At 39.0% G+C, this 9,636-nt stretch overlaps 18 non-coding genes and 34 pseudogenes across 18 annotated transcripts; all 52 read left to right on the top strand.

Moving 5' to 3' along the window:
* The first annotated feature begins 4 nt into the window (after positions 1–4).
* LOC146151916 (5S ribosomal RNA) lies at positions 5–123 on the top strand. Its single transcript, XR_014495665.1, has one exon. It is a non-coding gene; the product is annotated as a 5S ribosomal RNA (ribosomal RNA).
* Positions 124–187: 64 nt separating this feature from the next.
* LOC146151915 (5S ribosomal RNA) lies at positions 188–306 on the top strand (annotated as a pseudogene).
* A 64-nt stretch (positions 307–370) lies between these two features.
* LOC146151914 (5S ribosomal RNA) lies at positions 371–490 on the top strand (annotated as a pseudogene).
* A 74-nt stretch (positions 491–564) lies between these two features.
* Positions 565–683, top strand: LOC146151913 (5S ribosomal RNA; annotated as a pseudogene).
* A 64-nt stretch (positions 684–747) lies between these two features.
* On the top strand, positions 748–866 carry LOC146151912 (5S ribosomal RNA). The gene has a single exon (XR_014495664.1). It is a non-coding gene; the product is annotated as a 5S ribosomal RNA (ribosomal RNA).
* A 64-nt stretch (positions 867–930) lies between these two features.
* LOC146151911 (5S ribosomal RNA) lies at positions 931–1,049 on the top strand (annotated as a pseudogene).
* Positions 1,050–1,123: 74 nt separating this feature from the next.
* LOC146151910 (5S ribosomal RNA) lies at positions 1,124–1,243 on the top strand (annotated as a pseudogene).
* Positions 1,244–1,317: 74 nt separating this feature from the next.
* Positions 1,318–1,436, top strand: LOC146151909 (5S ribosomal RNA). Its single transcript, XR_014495954.1, has one exon. It is a non-coding gene; the product is annotated as a 5S ribosomal RNA (ribosomal RNA).
* A 64-nt stretch (positions 1,437–1,500) lies between these two features.
* Positions 1,501–1,619, top strand: LOC146151908 (5S ribosomal RNA; annotated as a pseudogene).
* Positions 1,620–1,683: 64 nt separating this feature from the next.
* Positions 1,684–1,802, top strand: LOC146151907 (5S ribosomal RNA; annotated as a pseudogene).
* Positions 1,803–1,866: 64 nt separating this feature from the next.
* On the top strand, positions 1,867–1,985 carry LOC146151906 (5S ribosomal RNA; annotated as a pseudogene).
* A 74-nt stretch (positions 1,986–2,059) lies between these two features.
* Positions 2,060–2,178, top strand: LOC146151905 (5S ribosomal RNA; annotated as a pseudogene).
* Positions 2,179–2,252: 74 nt separating this feature from the next.
* Positions 2,253–2,371, top strand: LOC146151904 (5S ribosomal RNA; annotated as a pseudogene).
* Positions 2,372–2,436: 65 nt separating this feature from the next.
* Positions 2,437–2,555, top strand: LOC146151903 (5S ribosomal RNA; annotated as a pseudogene).
* Positions 2,556–2,629: 74 nt separating this feature from the next.
* On the top strand, positions 2,630–2,748 carry LOC146151902 (5S ribosomal RNA). Its single transcript, XR_014496441.1, has one exon. It is a non-coding gene; the product is annotated as a 5S ribosomal RNA (ribosomal RNA).
* Positions 2,749–2,813: 65 nt separating this feature from the next.
* Positions 2,814–2,932, top strand: LOC146151901 (5S ribosomal RNA; annotated as a pseudogene).
* A 64-nt stretch (positions 2,933–2,996) lies between these two features.
* LOC146151900 (5S ribosomal RNA) lies at positions 2,997–3,115 on the top strand. Its single transcript, XR_014496981.1, has one exon. It is a non-coding gene; the product is annotated as a 5S ribosomal RNA (ribosomal RNA).
* Positions 3,116–3,179: 64 nt separating this feature from the next.
* LOC146151899 (5S ribosomal RNA) lies at positions 3,180–3,298 on the top strand (annotated as a pseudogene).
* Positions 3,299–3,363: 65 nt separating this feature from the next.
* Positions 3,364–3,482, top strand: LOC146151898 (5S ribosomal RNA; annotated as a pseudogene).
* A 74-nt stretch (positions 3,483–3,556) lies between these two features.
* Positions 3,557–3,675, top strand: LOC146151897 (5S ribosomal RNA). Its single transcript, XR_014495820.1, has one exon. It is a non-coding gene; the product is annotated as a 5S ribosomal RNA (ribosomal RNA).
* A 65-nt stretch (positions 3,676–3,740) lies between these two features.
* On the top strand, positions 3,741–3,859 carry LOC146151896 (5S ribosomal RNA; annotated as a pseudogene).
* Positions 3,860–3,923: 64 nt separating this feature from the next.
* On the top strand, positions 3,924–4,042 carry LOC146151895 (5S ribosomal RNA). Its single transcript, XR_014498063.1, has one exon. It is a non-coding gene; the product is annotated as a 5S ribosomal RNA (ribosomal RNA).
* Positions 4,043–4,106: 64 nt separating this feature from the next.
* Positions 4,107–4,225, top strand: LOC146151894 (5S ribosomal RNA; annotated as a pseudogene).
* Positions 4,226–4,290: 65 nt separating this feature from the next.
* Positions 4,291–4,409, top strand: LOC146151893 (5S ribosomal RNA; annotated as a pseudogene).
* A 74-nt stretch (positions 4,410–4,483) lies between these two features.
* On the top strand, positions 4,484–4,602 carry LOC146151892 (5S ribosomal RNA; annotated as a pseudogene).
* A 64-nt stretch (positions 4,603–4,666) lies between these two features.
* Positions 4,667–4,785, top strand: LOC146151891 (5S ribosomal RNA; annotated as a pseudogene).
* A 74-nt stretch (positions 4,786–4,859) lies between these two features.
* On the top strand, positions 4,860–4,978 carry LOC146151890 (5S ribosomal RNA; annotated as a pseudogene).
* A 74-nt stretch (positions 4,979–5,052) lies between these two features.
* On the top strand, positions 5,053–5,171 carry LOC146151889 (5S ribosomal RNA; annotated as a pseudogene).
* Positions 5,172–5,236: 65 nt separating this feature from the next.
* Positions 5,237–5,355, top strand: LOC146151888 (5S ribosomal RNA). The gene has a single exon (XR_014496230.1). It is a non-coding gene; the product is annotated as a 5S ribosomal RNA (ribosomal RNA).
* A 64-nt stretch (positions 5,356–5,419) lies between these two features.
* Positions 5,420–5,538, top strand: LOC146151887 (5S ribosomal RNA). The gene has a single exon (XR_014497954.1). It is a non-coding gene; the product is annotated as a 5S ribosomal RNA (ribosomal RNA).
* Positions 5,539–5,602: 64 nt separating this feature from the next.
* LOC146151886 (5S ribosomal RNA) lies at positions 5,603–5,721 on the top strand. Its single transcript, XR_014497846.1, has one exon. It is a non-coding gene; the product is annotated as a 5S ribosomal RNA (ribosomal RNA).
* A 74-nt stretch (positions 5,722–5,795) lies between these two features.
* LOC146151885 (5S ribosomal RNA) lies at positions 5,796–5,914 on the top strand (annotated as a pseudogene).
* A 73-nt stretch (positions 5,915–5,987) lies between these two features.
* LOC146151884 (5S ribosomal RNA) lies at positions 5,988–6,106 on the top strand (annotated as a pseudogene).
* Positions 6,107–6,171: 65 nt separating this feature from the next.
* LOC146151883 (5S ribosomal RNA) lies at positions 6,172–6,290 on the top strand. Its single transcript, XR_014496229.1, has one exon. It is a non-coding gene; the product is annotated as a 5S ribosomal RNA (ribosomal RNA).
* Positions 6,291–6,354: 64 nt separating this feature from the next.
* Positions 6,355–6,473, top strand: LOC146151882 (5S ribosomal RNA). Its single transcript, XR_014498095.1, has one exon. It is a non-coding gene; the product is annotated as a 5S ribosomal RNA (ribosomal RNA).
* Positions 6,474–6,537: 64 nt separating this feature from the next.
* Positions 6,538–6,656, top strand: LOC146151881 (5S ribosomal RNA; annotated as a pseudogene).
* Positions 6,657–6,730: 74 nt separating this feature from the next.
* On the top strand, positions 6,731–6,849 carry LOC146151880 (5S ribosomal RNA). The gene has a single exon (XR_014497356.1). It is a non-coding gene; the product is annotated as a 5S ribosomal RNA (ribosomal RNA).
* Positions 6,850–6,914: 65 nt separating this feature from the next.
* Positions 6,915–7,033, top strand: LOC146151879 (5S ribosomal RNA). The gene has a single exon (XR_014496228.1). It is a non-coding gene; the product is annotated as a 5S ribosomal RNA (ribosomal RNA).
* Positions 7,034–7,097: 64 nt separating this feature from the next.
* LOC146151878 (5S ribosomal RNA) lies at positions 7,098–7,216 on the top strand (annotated as a pseudogene).
* Positions 7,217–7,280: 64 nt separating this feature from the next.
* On the top strand, positions 7,281–7,399 carry LOC146151877 (5S ribosomal RNA). Its single transcript, XR_014497845.1, has one exon. It is a non-coding gene; the product is annotated as a 5S ribosomal RNA (ribosomal RNA).
* Positions 7,400–7,473: 74 nt separating this feature from the next.
* Positions 7,474–7,592, top strand: LOC146151876 (5S ribosomal RNA; annotated as a pseudogene).
* Positions 7,593–7,665: 73 nt separating this feature from the next.
* Positions 7,666–7,784, top strand: LOC146151875 (5S ribosomal RNA; annotated as a pseudogene).
* A 63-nt stretch (positions 7,785–7,847) lies between these two features.
* On the top strand, positions 7,848–7,965 carry LOC146151874 (5S ribosomal RNA; annotated as a pseudogene).
* Positions 7,966–8,029: 64 nt separating this feature from the next.
* LOC146151873 (5S ribosomal RNA) lies at positions 8,030–8,148 on the top strand. The gene has a single exon (XR_014498084.1). It is a non-coding gene; the product is annotated as a 5S ribosomal RNA (ribosomal RNA).
* A 63-nt stretch (positions 8,149–8,211) lies between these two features.
* Positions 8,212–8,329, top strand: LOC146151872 (5S ribosomal RNA; annotated as a pseudogene).
* Positions 8,330–8,393: 64 nt separating this feature from the next.
* On the top strand, positions 8,394–8,512 carry LOC146151871 (5S ribosomal RNA; annotated as a pseudogene).
* A 74-nt stretch (positions 8,513–8,586) lies between these two features.
* Positions 8,587–8,705, top strand: LOC146151870 (5S ribosomal RNA; annotated as a pseudogene).
* A 64-nt stretch (positions 8,706–8,769) lies between these two features.
* On the top strand, positions 8,770–8,888 carry LOC146151869 (5S ribosomal RNA). The gene has a single exon (XR_014498073.1). It is a non-coding gene; the product is annotated as a 5S ribosomal RNA (ribosomal RNA).
* Positions 8,889–8,953: 65 nt separating this feature from the next.
* Positions 8,954–9,072, top strand: LOC146151868 (5S ribosomal RNA; annotated as a pseudogene).
* Positions 9,073–9,137: 65 nt separating this feature from the next.
* Positions 9,138–9,256, top strand: LOC146151867 (5S ribosomal RNA). Its single transcript, XR_014496227.1, has one exon. It is a non-coding gene; the product is annotated as a 5S ribosomal RNA (ribosomal RNA).
* Positions 9,257–9,321: 65 nt separating this feature from the next.
* Positions 9,322–9,440, top strand: LOC146151866 (5S ribosomal RNA; annotated as a pseudogene).
* Positions 9,441–9,505: 65 nt separating this feature from the next.
* LOC146151865 (5S ribosomal RNA) lies at positions 9,506–9,624 on the top strand (annotated as a pseudogene).
* Positions 9,625–9,636: the final 12 nt, after the last annotated feature.

Raw genomic sequence — 9,636 nt, 5'->3', positions numbered from 1 at the left:
TACTGTCTATGACCATACCAGGTTGAATGCACCCGATCTCGTCCGATCTCGGAAGTTAAGCAACGTCGGGATTGGTTAGTACTTGGATGGGTGACCGCCTAGGAATACCAATTGTCGTAGGCACAATATGATTTATTAAAGATTTTACATTTTTAAATAGATTAGACCATAAATGTTGACCAATACTGTCTATGACCATACCATGTTGAATGCACCCGATCTCGTCCGATCTCGGAAGTTAAGCATCATCGGGATTGGTTGCTACTTGGATGGGTGACCGCCTAGGAATTCCAATTGTCGTAGGCACAATATGATTTATTAAAGATTTTACATTTTTAAATAGATTAGACCATAAATGTTGACCAATACTGTCTATGACCATACCAGGTTGAATGCACCCGATCTCGTCCGATCTCGGAAGTTAAGCAACGTCGGGATTGGTTAGTACTTGGATGGGTGACGGGCCTAGGAATACCAATTGTCATAGGCAAAATATGATTTTTAACATATATTTAAATGTTAAAATTTTTAAAGATTTTAGACCAAAAAATGTTGACCAATACTGTCTACGACCATACCAGGTTGAATGCACCCGATCTCGTCCGATCTCGGAAGTTAAGCATCATCGGGATTGGTTGCTACTTGGATGGGTGACCTCCTAGGAATTCCAATTGTCGTAGGCACAATATGATTTATTAAAGATTTTACATTTTTAAATAGATTAGACCATAAATGTTGACCAATACTGTCTATGACCATACCAGGTTGAATGCACCCGATCTCGTCCGATCTCGGAAGTTAAGCAACGTCGGGATTGGTTAGTACTTGGATGGGTGACCGCCTAGGAATACCAATTGTCGTAGGCAAAATATGATTGATTTAAGTTTTTACTTTTTTAAATAGATTAGACATAAAATGTTGAGAAATACTGCTTACGACCATACCAGGTTGAATGCACCCGATCTCGTCCGATCTCGGAAGTTACGCAACGTCGGGATTGGTTAGTACTTGGATGGGTGACCGCATAGGAATTCCAATTGTCATAAGCAAAATATGATTTATAAAATATATTTAAATGTTAACATTTTTACAGATTTTAGACCATAAAATGTTGACCAATACTGTCTATGACCATACCAGGTTGAATGCACCGGATCTCGTCCGATCTCGGAAGTTAAGCAACGTCGGGATTGGTTAGTACTTGGATGGGTGACGGGCCTAGGAATACCAATTGTCATAGGCAAAATATGATTTTTAAAATATATTTAAATGTTAAAATTTTTAAAGATTTTAGACCAAAAAATGTTGACCAATACTGTCTACGACCATACCAGGTTGAATGCACCTGATCTCGTCCGATCTCGGAAGTTAAGCAACATCGGGATTGGTTAGTACTTGGATGGGTGACCGCCTAGGAATACCAATTGTCGTAGGCAAAATATGATTTATTTAAGTTTTTACTTTTTTAAATAGATTAGACATAAAATGTTGAGAAATACTGCTTACGACCATACCAGGTTGAATGCATCCGATCTCGTCCGATCTCGGAAGTTAAGCAACATCGGGATTGGTTGCTACTTGGATGGGTGACCGCATAGGAATACCAATTGTCGTAGGCAAAATATGATTTATTTAAGTTTTTACTTTTTTAATTAGATTAGACATAAAATGTTGAAAAATACTGCTTTCGACCATACCAGGTTGAATGCACCCGATCTCGTCCGATCTCGGATGTTAAGCAACATCGGGATTGGTTGCTACTTGGATGGGTGACCGCCTAGGAATACCAATTGTCGTAGGCACAATATGATTTATTTAAGTTTTTACATTTTTAAATAGATTAGACCATAAATGTTGACCAATACTGTCTACGACCATACCAGGTTGAATGCACCAGATCTCGTCCGATCTCGGAAGTTAAGCAACGTCGGGATTGGTTAGTACTTGGATGGTTGACCGCATAGGAATTCCAATTGTCATAGGCAAAATATGATTCATAAAATATATTTAAATGTTAACATTTTTAAAGATTTTAGACCAAAAAATGTTGACCAATACTGTCTACGACCACACCAGGTTGAATGCACCCGATCTCGTCCGATCTCGGAAGTTAAGCAACGTCGGGATTGGTTAGTACTTGGATGGGTGACCGCCTAGGAATACCAATTGTCATAGGCAAAATATGATTTTTAAAATATATTTAAATGTTAACATTTTTAAAGATTTTAGACCAAAAAATGTTGACCAATACTGTCTACGACCATACCAGGTTGAATGCACCCGATCTCGTCCGATCTCGGAAGTTAAGCAACATCGGGATTGGTTGCTACTTGGATGGGTGACCGCATAGGAATACCAATTGTCGTAGGCACAATATGATTTAGTTAAGTTTTTACATTTTTAAATAGATTAGACCATAAAATGTTGACCAATACTGTCTACGACCACACCAGGTTGAATGCACCCGATCTCGTCCGATCTCGGAAGTTAAGCAACGTCGGGATTGGTTAGTACTTGGATGGGTGACCGCCTAGGAATACCAATTGTCATAGGCAAAATATGATTTTTAAATTATATTCAAATGTTAACATTTTTAAAGATTTTAGACCAAAAAATATTGACCAATACTGCCTACGACCATACCATGTTGAACGCACCCGATCTCGTACGATCTCGGAAGTTAAGCAACGTAGGGATTGGTTAGTACTTGGATGGGTGACCGCCTAGCAATACCAATTGTCGTAGGCAAAATATGATTTATTTAAGTTTTTACATTTTTAAATAGATTAGACCAAAAAATGTTGACCAATACTGGCTACGACCATACCAGGTTGAATGCACCCGATCTCGTCCGATCTCGGAAGTTAAGCAACGTCTGGATTGGTTAGTACTTGGATGGGTGACTGCCTAGGAATACCAATTGTCGTAGGCACAATATGATTTATTTAAGTTTTTACATTTTTAAATAGGTTAGACCATAAATGTTGACCAATACTGTCTACGAACATACCAGGTTGAATGCACCCGATCTCGTCCGATCTCGGAAGTTAAGCAACGTCGGGATTGGTTAGTACTTGGATGGGTGACCGCCTAGGAATACCAATTGTCGTAGGCACAATATGATTTATTTAAGTTTTTACATTTTTAAATAGATTAGACCATAAATGTTGACCAATACCGACTACGACCATACCAGGTTGAATGCACCCGATCTCGTCCGATCTCGGAAGTTAAGCAACATCGGGATTGGTTGCTACTTGGATGGGTGACCGCATAGGAATACCAATTGTCGTAGGCACAATATGATTTATTTAAGTTTTTACATTTTTAAATAGATTAGACCATAAAATGTTGACCAATACTGGCTACGAACATACCAGGTTGAATGCACCCGATTCGCGTCCGATCTCGGAAGTTAAGCAACGTCGGGTTGGTTGGTACTTAGATGGGTGACCGCCTAGGAATACCAATTGTCATAGGCAAAATATGATTTTTAAATTATATTCAAATGTTAACATTTTTAAAGATTTTAGACCAAAAAATATTAACCAATACTGCCTACGATCATACCATGTTGAATGCACCCGATCTCGTCCGATCTCGGAAGTTAAGCAACGTAGGGATTGGTTAGTACTTGGATGGGTGACCGCCTAGCAATACCAATTGTCGTAGGCAAAATATGATTTATTTAAGTTTTTACATTTTTAAATAGATTAGACCAAAAAATGTTGACCAATACTGGCTACGACCATACCAGGTTGAATGCACCCGATCTCGTCCGATCTCGGAAGTTAAGCAACGTCTGGATTGGTTAGTACTTGGATGGGTGACCGCCTAGGAATACCAATTGTCGTAGGCACAATATGATTTATTTAAGTTTTTACATTTTTAAATAGGTTAGACCATAAATGTTGACCAATACTGTCTACGAACATACCAGGTTGAATGCACCCGATCTCGTCCGATCTCGGAAGTTAAGCAACGTCGGGATTGGTTAGTACTTGGATGGGTGACCGCCTAGGAATACCAATTGTCGTGGGCACAATATGATTTATTTAAGTTTTTACATTTTTAAATAGATTAGACCATAAATGTTGACCAATACCGACTACGACCATACCAGGTTGAATGCACCCGATCTCGTCCGATCTCGGAAGTTAAGCAACATCGGGATTGGTTGCTACTTGGATGGGTGACCGCATAGGAATACCAATTGTCGTAGGCACAATATGATTTATTTAAGTTTTTACATTTTTAAATAGATTAGACCATAAAATGTTGACCAATACTTGCTACGAACATACCAGGTTGAATGCACCCGATTCGCGTCCGATCTCGGAAGTTAAGCAACGTCGGGTTGGTTGGTACTTAGATGGGTGACCGTCTTGGAATACCAATTGTCATAGGCAAAATATGATTTTTAAAATATATTTAAATGTTAGCATTTTTAAAGATTTTAGACCAAAAAATATTGACCAATACTGCCTACGACCATACCAGGTTGAATGCACCCGATCTCGTCCGATCTCGGAAGGTACGCAACGTCGGGATTGGTTAGTACTTGGATGGGTCACCGCATAGGAATTCCAATTGTCATAGGCAAAATATGATTTATTTAAGTTTTTACTTTTTTAAATAGATTAGACATAAAATGTTGAGAAATACTGCTTACGACCATACAAGGTTGAATGCACCCGATCTCGTCCGATCTCGGAAGTTACGCAACGTCGGGATTGGTTAGTACTTGGATGGGTGACCGCATAGGAATTCCAATTGTCATAGGCAAAATATGATTTATAAAATATATTTAAATGTTAACATTTTTAAAGATTTTAGACCAAAAAATGTTGACCAATACTGTCTATGACCATACCAGGTTGAATGCACCCGATCTCGTCCGATCTCGGAAGTTAAGCAATGTCGGGATTGGTTAGTACTTGGATGGGTGACCGCATAGGAATTCCAAATGTCATAGGCAAAATATGATTTATAAAATATATTTAAATGTTAACATTTTTGAAGATTTTAGACCAAAAAATGTTGACCAATACTGTCTACGACCATACCAGGTTGAATGCACCCGAACTCGTCCGATCTCGGAAGTTAAGTAACGTCGGGATTGGTGAGTACTTGGATGGGTGACCGCCTAGGAATACCAATTGTCGTAGGCAAAATATGATTTATTTAAGTTTTTACATTTTTAAATAGATTAGACCAAAAAATATTGACCAATACTGGCTACGACCATACCAGGTTGAATGCACCCGATCTCGTCCGATCTCGGAAGTTAAGCAACGTCGGGATTGGTTAGTACTTGGATGGGTGACCGCCTAGGAATACCAATTGTCGTAGGCACAATATGATTTATTTAAGTTTTTACATATTTAAATAGATTAGACCATAAATGTTGACCAATACTGTCTACCACCATACCAGGTTGAATGCACCCGATCTCGTCCGATCTCGGAAGTTAAGCAACGTCGGGATTGGTTAGTACTTGGATGGGTGACCGCCTAGGAATACCAATTGTCGTAGGCAAAATAAGATTTATTTAAGTTTTTTCTTTTTTAAATAGATTAGACGTAAAATGTTGAGAAATACTGCTTACGACCATACCAGGTTGAATGCACCCGATCTCGTCCGATCTCGGAAGTTAAGCAACGTCGGGATTGGTTAGTACTTGGATGGGTGACCGCATAGGAATTCCAATTGTCATAGGCAAAATATGATTTATAAAATATATTTAAATGTTAACATTTTTGAAGATGTTAGACCAAAAAATGTTGACCAATACTGTCTACGACCATACCAGGTTGAATGCACCCGATCTCGTCCGATCTCGGAAGTTAAGCAAGGTCGGGATTGGTAAGTACTTGGATGGGTGACCGCCTAGCAATACCAATTGTCATAGGCAAAATATTAATTTTAAAATATATTTAAATGTTAGCATTTTAAAGATTTTAGACCAAAAAATGTTTACCAACACTGTCTACGACCATACCAGGTTCAATGCACCCTATCTCGTCCGATCTCGGAAGTTAAGCAACGTTGGGATTGGTTAGTACTTGGATGGGTGACCGCCTAGGAATACCAATTGTCGTAGGCACAATATGATTTATTTAAGTTTTTACATTTTTAAATAGATTAGACCAAAAAATGTTGACCAATACTGGCTACGACCATACCAGGTTGAATGCACCCGATCTCGTCCGATCTCGGAAGTTAAGCAACGTCGGGATTGGTTAGTACTTGGATGGGTGACCGCCTAGGAATACCAATTGTCGTAGGCACAATATGATTTATTTAAGTTTTTACATTTTTAAATAGATTAGACCATAAATGTTGACCAATACTGTCTACGACCATACCAGGTTGAATGCACCCGATCTCGTCCGATCTCGGAAGTTAAGCAACGTCGGGATTGGTTAGTACTTGGATGGGTGACCGCCTAGGAATACCAATTGTCGTAGGCAAAATATGATTCATTTAAGTTTTTACTTTTTTAAATAGATTAGACGTAAAATGTTGAGAAATACTGTCTACGACCATACCAGGTTCAATGCACCCCATCTCGTCCGATCTCGGAAGTAAAGCAACGTCGGGATTGGTTAGTACTTGGATGGGTGACCGCATAGGAATTCCAATTGTCATAGGCAAAATATGATTTATAAAATATATTTAAATGTTAACATTTTTGAAGATTTTAGACCAAAAAATGTTGACCAATACTGTCTACGACCATACCAGGTTGAATGCACCCGATCTCGTCCGATCTCGGAAGTTAAGTAACGTCGGGATTGGTGAGTACTTGGATGGGTGACCGCCTAGGAATACCAATTGTCGTAGGCAAAATATGATTTATTTAAGTTTTTACATTTTTAAATAGATTAGACCAAAAAATATTGACCAATACTGGCTACGACCATACCAGGTTGAATGCACCCGATCTCGTCCGATCTCGGAAGTTAAGCAACGTCGGGATTGGTTAGTACTTGGATGGGTGACCGCCTAGGAATACCAATTGTCGTAGGCACAATATGATTTATTTAAGTTTTTACATATTTAAATAGATTAGACCATAAATGTTGACCAATACTGCCAACCACCATACCAGGTTGAATGCACCCGATCTCGTCCGATCTCGGAAGTTAAGCAACGTCGGGATTGGTTAGTACTTGGATGGGTGACCGCCTAGGAATACCAATTGTCGTAGGCAAAATAAGATTTATTTAAGTTTTTACTTTTTTAAATAGATTAGACGTAAAATGTTGAGAAATACTGCTTACGACCATACCAGGTTGAATGCACCCGATCTCGTCCGATCTCGGAAGTTAAGCAACGTCGGGATTGGTTAGTACTTGGATGGGTGACCGCATAGGAATTCCAATTGTCATAGGCAAAATATGATTTATAAAATATATTTAAATGTTAACATTTTTGAAGATGTTAGACCAAAAAATGTTGACCAATACTGTCTACGACCATACCAGGTTGAATGCACCCGATCTCGTCCGATCTCGGAAGTTAAGCAACGTCGGGATTGGTAAGTACTTGGATGGGTGACCGCCTAGCAATACCAATTGTCATAGGCAAAATATTATTTTTAAAATATATTTAAATGTTAGCATTTTAAAGATTTTAGACCAAAAAATGTTTACCAACACTGTCTACGACCATACCAGGTTCAATGCACCCTATCTCGTCCGATCTCGGAAGTTAAGCAACGTTGGGATTGGTTAGTACTTGGATGGGTGACCGCCTAGGAATACCAATTGTCGTAGGCACAATATGATTTATTTAAGTTTTACATTTTTAAATAGATTAGACCATAAATGTTGACCAATACTGTCCACGACCATACCAGGTTGAATGCACACGATCTCGTCCGATCTCGGAAGTTAAGAAACGTCGGGATTGGTTAGTACTTGCATGGGTGACCGCCTAGGAATCCAATTGTCGTAGGCACAATATGATTTATTTAAGTTTTTACATTTTTAAATAGATTAGACCATAAATGTTGACGATTACTGTCTACGACCATACCAGGTTGAATGCACCCGATCTCGTCCGATCTCGGAAGTTAAGCAACGTCGGGATTGGTTAGTACTTGGATGGGTGACCGCCTAGGAATACCAATTGTCGTAGGCACAATATGATTTATTTAAGTTTTACATTTTTAAATAGATTAGACCATAAATGTTGACCAATACTGTCCACGACCATACCAGGTTGAATGCACACGATCTCGTCCGATCTCGGAAGTTAAGAAACGTCGGGATTGGTTAGTACTTGGATGGGTGACCGCCTAGGAATCCAATTGTCGTAGGCACAATATGATTTATTTAAGTTTTCACTTTTTTAAATAGATTAGACGTAAAATTTTGAGAAATACTGCTTATGACCATACCAGGTTGAATGCACCCGATCTCGTCCGATCACGGAAGTTAAGCAACGTCGGGATTGGTTAGTACTTGGATGGGTGACCGCCTAGCAATACCAATTGTCATAGGCAAAATATGATTTTTAAAATATATTTAAATGTTAACATTTTTAAAGATTTTAGACCAAAAAATGTTGACCAATACTGTCTACGACCATACCAGGTTGAAAGCACCCGATCTCGTCCGATCTCGGAAGTTAAGCAACGTCGGGATTGGTTAGTCATTGGATGGGTGACCGCCTAGGAATACCAATTGTCGTAGGCATAACATCATTTATTTAAGTTTTTACATTTTTAAAAAGATTAGACCATAAATGTTGACGAATACTGTCTACGACCATACCAGGTTGAATGCACCCGATCTCGTCCGATCTCGGAAGTTAAGCAACGTCGGGATTGGTTAGTACTTGGATGGGTGACCGCCTAGGAATACCAATTGTCGTAGGCAAAATATGATTTATTTAAGTTTTTACATTTTTAAATAGATTAGACCAAAAAATGTTGACCAATACTGGCTACGAACATACCAGATTGAATGCACCCGATCTCGTCCGATCTCGGAAGTTAAGCAACGTCGGGATTGGTTAGTACTTGGATGGGTGACCGCCTAGGAATACCAATTGTCGTAGGCAAAATATGATTTATTTAAGTTTTTACATTTTTAAATAGATTAGACCAAAAAATGTTGACCAATACTGGCTACGACCATACCAGGTTGAATGCACCCGATCTCGTCCGATCTCGGAAGTTAAGCAACGTCGGGATTGGTTAGTACTTGGATGGGTGACCGCCTAGGAATACCAATTGTCGTAGGCAAAATATGATTTATTTAAGTTTTTACATTTTTAAATAGATTAGACCAAAAAATGTTGACCAATACTGGCTACGAACATACCAGATTGAATGCACCCGATCTCGTCCGATCTCGGAAGTTAAGCAACGTCGGGATTGGTTAGTACTTGGATGGGTGACCGCCTAGGAATACCAATTGTCGTAGGCAAAATATGATTTATTTAAGTTTTTACATTTTTAAATAGATTAGACCAAAAAATGTTGACCAATACTGGCTACGACCAAACCAGATTGAATGCACCCGATCTCGTCCGATCTCGGAAGTTAAGCAACATCGGGTTTGGTTGCTACTTGGATGGGTGACCGCCTAGGAATACCAATTGTCATAGGCAAAATATTATTTT

This window comes from Ascidiella aspersa, chromosome 4 (genome assembly GCF_963924565.1).
Source record: "Ascidiella aspersa chromosome 4, kaAscAspe10.2, whole genome shotgun sequence".
Lineage (NCBI taxonomy): Eukaryota > Metazoa > Chordata > Ascidiacea > Phlebobranchia > Ascidiidae > Ascidiella > Ascidiella aspersa.
Note: the sequence above shows the minus strand (reverse complement) of the source record. Positions and strands in the feature narration are given on the sequence as shown.